At 33.5% G+C, this 6,613-nt stretch overlaps 1 long non-coding RNA gene across 1 annotated transcript; it reads right to left on the minus strand.

Moving 5' to 3' along the window:
• Positions 1-2,013: 2,013 nt before the first annotated feature.
• Positions 2,014-4,327, minus strand: LOC136070107 (uncharacterized). Its single transcript, XR_010631347.1, has 4 exons — positions 4,278-4,327; positions 4,147-4,179; positions 2,690-2,776; positions 2,014-2,261 (listed from the first exon to the last, which is right to left on the minus strand). It is a non-coding gene; the product is annotated as an uncharacterized LOC136070107 (long non-coding RNA).
• Between the last annotated feature and the right edge of the window lie 2,286 nt (positions 4,328-6,613).

The following is a 6,613-nucleotide window of genomic DNA, read 5'->3' on the forward strand; positions in this document are numbered from 1 at the left end:
CACAACACCTATTTTTCTTCAGTCTTCACAAAAACAAATGGTTCCAAACCCAGCATCACTCACTTGTAAATCCCTACTCTTTTTTAGTTTCATGGGGTTTTCTCGTAGACCCATTTCGCATTCCACCCGAATTCCTGCAAACCCAGTTCAGATTAGTGGGTTTCGTACTTGTTCTTCGTGCCACTCTTACTCTCACCCGTTGAATTTTGGCCATGGAGCCGAGTTTAAGAATTTGGGCTGTTCTGAAATGCGATTTAGGCAACTGGGTTTTGATCATTTTCTAGTTTCTGCGGTTTCGAATGGTGGGTCGGGTGGCTATGGAGGTTCTGGTAGGAGAGGTGAAGGTGGTGGTGGTGGTGGTGGTGAAGGTGGTGCTGGCAGCAGTTTATGTTGTTAATGGTTCCCAAATGTAGTTTATGTTATGCTTTTTGGTTTCCAATCTTTTTTTTTCTTTTTCTTTTTTCTTTTTTTTAAATTCGAGGAGTTAGCCAAAGGGTTGAGGGATGCAATGGGGAAAACTTCTATCTTTCTTTTCTCTCTATTGTGAACCCATAACTACCGTGATTGCTGCAAAAAAAAAAAATAAATAAAGCACACCCAAATGCAAAAACCAACAAAACCCACAAATGGTGACACAAAACCACCAAATGGAGAGCCACAACTCATTAATGGCGAGAAAATTTGTAACCACTTATGGAGAGCTAGAACCACCATGACGAGATGAAACCACCGGGCCGGGATAGGTTGAAAAAGAGATATAAAAACCATGAAGAACATGTTGATCTCACCACAAGTCTCTCTTTTGAAAAGTTTCTAAGTTTTAGGTGTTTTGATTCGCGTTATGTTGTGTTTTGGTGTTAAGGGGTGTTTTTGTAACGGCTGGGCTTGAGATGGGTTACAGAGATTGACGGAAACATACTACAGGTGGGTTAAGTGATACTTTTCAAATCAGAAGTAGACAAAGTGATTTTTGCCCTAACTACAAGTGGGTTATGTGTAATTATTCCTAAATAATATTATACATATTTCTACATATTTTTTCACCTATACGTATTTTAAAAAACTACAAAAATTTTATTTCAAACTACTCTACCAAACACTAATATTTTTAATATACATACGAAAAGAGGAGAGAATGTTTTAAAGATACTAACATTAGTTATCATTTGCCATTGATATTTGTATATTTGTCTTATTGTATGGTTGTTAGCATCATTTTACAGGATAAAACAGTAAGTTTATGTCGTTACACGAAAATCGTTTATTAAGGCTTGGCTACTATGCGCATGTGGTAGCAACTAGCAACTGACCAGCCAACTTCTCCAAGTCCCACATTCAAAGTACGACCCATATATTATAACATATACGATCTTGTCTTATTTATTAGATTCTCATATAAAGAATGTTCCACCCCATGATAGCCAACATTAACCAGAACAAAGCACCCAAAAAATTGAAGACCAGCCTATGCATCCCGAGGCTGCAGAGAGGCAATAACGCCTGCACCAACAGGAACAAGAGCTTATCACCGTTGACCTTGCTGTAGCGCTTCCGCAAAGCTTCGTTTTGCTTGATCACGTTGTCTGCAATGTCCAAGGACACAAACAAGTTTTACTTGATCATGTTACACAAACAATACTAGCGGATGCACAAGCAAATTCAAAGATGTCACAACCCCAATGAGCCTCACCGCCGTGAAGCTTTTGCGGATTGCGTAGTATATCAAGAAAGAAGCATTAACAGATGAGAACCGCGACTCTTCTGCAACTAGTTCTTCTATTCGTGTCTAGCCCAAGGTGATCTTACCAGTTTCGGTAATGTACTAATTCTACATGATTTAGTTTTTGAGTGTATGTTTAGTTGTAATTGTGCCATTTCTTTTTCACTTTTCACCTTTCCATTAAAAATTCAACACAAAACTTTGAGATTTTCTACAAAAATACCAGTAAAAATGAAAGCGGCAAAAAGGTATTGATCTTTTGTATTCATACTCACTATTTTTGGATACTGAAAATGAAAACTGAATACAAAATAACAAAATCAAACCAGCTTTTTAGTAGTTGGTCCTATTAACAACTGAAAATTAAAACAAAATACACAACCTTTTTTCTTAACCAAACAGCATCTAAAAGCCGAAGGCAAACGGATCTGTTGCAGCTACTTTTTCGGGTTCCACATGTACATGAGACATAACACAATCTGACTTCATACCTCCTTTTTCATTAGAATCGGCCAAATTTCTCCATATACTTCCATAACCCCTAAACCATAAGAAAATTGGGAAGTCAGTAAGAATTCTTTATACATGAGAAAAAATATAAATGGACACAGGTTTCACTTTCTAGTCCAAGAGCTTTACTAATTGATCACAAAAGTGTGAAATCCATAAATAAATAGACATGAGTAATTTGTGTCTTTATGTGCAACAAACACCAGCTACGGCGAAAACAAATGCTTTGATTGTAGCACATCTACAAAAATCCAATTAAATTTCAGGAACCACCACAACTAATTAAAATGAATTTGATTTTCCCATTTTATATTCAAGGAAAAAAAAATTATATAGCCAAACACATACATTATGTTTTGTTTGAGCAGATCAAGTTTGGAGATTCTTGTGAGAGGATCACAGTGATACTACAGTGTCTTTCAATATGTGTAACAAATTTGTTTAGATTGTAAGACTTACCTAAGTTCCTCAGCCAACTCCCCCAAAGTCATAGAGCGTGCAGCCGTTATTCCCTTCGTGCAAATTATGCGATGGATTCTAGCATACCTGTTATGAGAATAATTACAGAAACGAAGTCAAACTACAGTATTTGTTCAAATTGATTCTAAATAAATAACAAGATGCCCAAAAGGAATATAATAAAAGTATCACCATATAAACAACCCAATAGGCATAACAAGATGCAAATTCCATAAACCCAATAAACATCTCTAATGCCTCATCCTTGCTTACTTAATAAGCACTCATAACAGACTCGTGTGCATTCCAAATTTTAGACAACTCTTAAGGCATGTAAGATATATCCCATCCAAAGAAATATTACAAAACATATATTTGTATTAAACACATTAATATCACAAATGCCCAAAATATATATACATGTATGTAATTAATAAGGCTATACGTGCTCAAATACAACAACCCTCCGTATCAATACAAACAATTCTCTTAAACTTTATAAATAATAATATCTCTGACCTAGGGGTAAACTGTACACTCTAATTGAGAGTAAAGTCTCATAATTACAGCCCCACCAATGTGCAATACGTCTTATTCTCTTTCAAATTTGATGCAACCAACAAAAGTGGCAGCAATGCCAAAATTGAGTCTAATAAAATAGATCAAAAAATTTGACTCTATTATATTGACCAAATTTTCTTTATTCATCAAACCCATACACCATTGCACATAAAAGGCCAAAGCTATGTTATTAGCATTGATGACAGGTTTAATTTCCATTTACATATAACCTTGATATTAGCATAGGAGTACTGTCATGCGCAACTTCTTTCAGTCCTCCTTTGTTTTGTCCAAATGGTTTGCACCATTTGCGCCACTACCGTTTTGCAGAACCATTTCAATTCCAGTCAATGTTATCAAAGATCATAAACACATACGTTCATTAAAAGCATAATACAATACTGGGTGAACACTGAACAAATAGATATTACAAAGAAACTATTTCACAAAACAGTGAATACAAATGATGATGGCCAATCCAGTTCATCACGTCCATAAAAGGTTAAAGTAACATATGTAAATTACTAACTTTGATTTATATTACAAACCAACAAATCCAAATTAGCCAACAAATTATCTGGATGCTTGATATACCAAATGGCACAATTTTCGTGACAAAACAATGTCAACGAAAGGACTTTCACAGTTATTACGATCCAAAGTCCAAACTATAAAGCGGATTAAATTGCATAGAATTCAACAGTTACACTGATTCATAAAATCAGTAACATCCAATACAATTAACAAAGTTGAACGTAACAAGATGACTGAACGGTATCACGCCGAAACACAAAACATCGTATTGAGCAAATCATGAAAATTGGAGCATGAGTAGTGTTTTTTTTTTTTTAAGGAGTTTACTTTACTATAAGAAAGCATTGTAAAATCAGACTTACTCGTCTTCTTTGACAAGGCGTAGACCAGGAGCGCTGCATAACCAAAGATTCAACACGGGTCAGTAAAGGCCAATACAAATTTAAAATTTTAAAAATTAAATTAATAAAAATAACCCAATAACACTTCGTACACGTAATGCACTATATGCGCAGTAGCCCAAGTACAACCCAAAACAATCACTACAAAAACGAGAAGAGAAATTAGGGTTAGAACGATGAAAAAAAAAAAAAAAAGAAGCAAAATCCAATAAAATACTAATAATAAATATAAACCATAATAATCATCGATAAACATAAATAAATTCATACCAAGTTTCCAGCTCGAAGGAAGAGGAGGAGAAGGTTCCATCTCTGAAACAAACGTTGCAACCCGAGACCAAGAGTGTGTGTTTTGTTATGATGGGATGCTGATGAGGATTTTTTAAGAAAATATCTATAAAATTTTGACTATATTATTTGTTAGGTAACATTTCAAACTAATTTGGTTTCTAACGGATCAAGTCTTTTTTGACTCAATTTTGCTGTGCAAAATTACACTGAAAGTCGAGTGTCTCACACTCGAGTTTGGAACTCGAGTCCTCTAGACTCGATTTTCAGCGAACAAAATCGAGTCCTCTGAACTCAATTTGTTTAAAAATCAAATTAATTTAAAACGTTGCCTAACTAATAATATAACCTGTGTTTTATAGTTATTTTCTTAAAAAATCTGCTGATGAACGTCGCGTTTTTATTTTTTATTTTTAATGTGTAAGGCCGTGCATCATTGGACAAGGCATGTCTCGGCCTGGTCCAGTTCTGCTGGTAACTCCACAGTTTTTTTTTTTTTTTTGGATGAAATGGCAACTCCACAGTTAATGAGACATATGAGTATATGACAAAAACATATTTTACTAATTTTATGCCATATAATATAATTCGAATATAATTTTATTAATAAAAATATCTTAATATAAGATTAAGTAGAGTAATATTTCTTATTAAAAAAAAAAAGAGTAATAGTAATAATTTATAATATAACTTAGGGTTAATTATTACATATTACCGAGAGATGTTATGTCATGATATAATGATGGATGCTGATGAGCATCACTTTTTTTCCTCCCTTTTTTAATGGTAAGGCCACTAGTCTCGGCCTGGTCCAAACTCCAGAGCTCTACAATAACCCAATCCAGTTTTCATGTTCGAAATTTAGTGAAATTCACGATTGATATAAATTATAGTAGTATTGTTTGATCAAGTGCTTGTGCTTTGAAAAATTATGTGCCCGTGAACTGTGTTCTTTTTTCTATATTTTTGTTTGTTTATAAAAATAATAAATAAATAAAAATAAAAAGGTTGATGTGAATAAAAACGTAATGGCATGTCTTGGTAAAACATTTAGGTCCAGGTGCTCTTAAGAGTTAAGACATTTGTTAATGGACCATTTTTGAAAATTTTTTATATAATTTTTATGTGAAATATAAAAGCCTATTGAAAAAATCAATTAATTTTTTCTTTTCCATAAAAATATTTTCTAAACCAACATCCTTAAAATATCATTAAACTTTTTGGTAATATCTTTACCATTTTACTTCCACTAAACTTGCACATCATTTACTCTAAGGGCATGTTTGGTAACTATTTTCGTTTTCCATTTTTGTTTTCTTGTTTTCTAGGGAAAAAGTAAAAATCAAATTTTATTTTGTTTTCGTTTTTCATGGATGGTAGAATCATGGATCCACCATTTTATTTCCGTCACTTACAACTCGCCACATAAACAAGTTGTGGCAAAAGCAAAAGTTGTGAAAATTGTTGTGGCACTAGATTTACTATTTTAAAAAAAAAAATCACAGCATAAAAATCTCTTCTAATAATGGAAAGTTCTTTCTCTTCGTCCCCCTCTCTCTCTCTCTCTCTCTCTACAAATTGATTGTTGATCATATGTTGACCAACATTGACCACTATTAACTGTTTTTTCAAATTATATTTTTCTTAATTTTCGTTTGGATTTGGAATTTAGGATCTATTTTCTGATTTTAGGCTCCCAAAGGATCCAAAAATAGAATCTTCTACCTATTTGGATCTATTTTCATGAATCAGGGACAACACCCTATGTTTTTCCATGGAACGCAGAACTTTGCTAATTGCAGGTCACATGATATTTCCTCTTATATTAAGCACCATGCTATTATGGTGCTATCCATTACCTTACTATACCATAGTATGACTTATTCTATATGATCTAAACAATTCAGGAGATATTCCATTACTTTGAATCTTGGTGGTGATATTGTTTAATACAGCTTATAGGTTTTCATGCCTCTCTAAATCAGTTGTAATCTTCCCGGTGATCCAACATTCAATATTACTGATGATAATATATGTGTTTAAAGTTAATTGGCTTCCATTAGAAAAATGATTTTGTAGTTGACCCATTGTTCTGATGACCCTCTTCTCCGATTGGATTGAATCTCTATCTGTTATATGT

The sequence above is a fragment of the Quercus suber genome, unplaced genomic scaffold (genome assembly GCF_002906115.3).
Source record: "Quercus suber isolate HL8 unplaced genomic scaffold, Cork oak 2.0 scaffold_211, whole genome shotgun sequence".
Lineage (NCBI taxonomy): Eukaryota > Viridiplantae > Streptophyta > Magnoliopsida > Fagales > Fagaceae > Quercus > Quercus suber.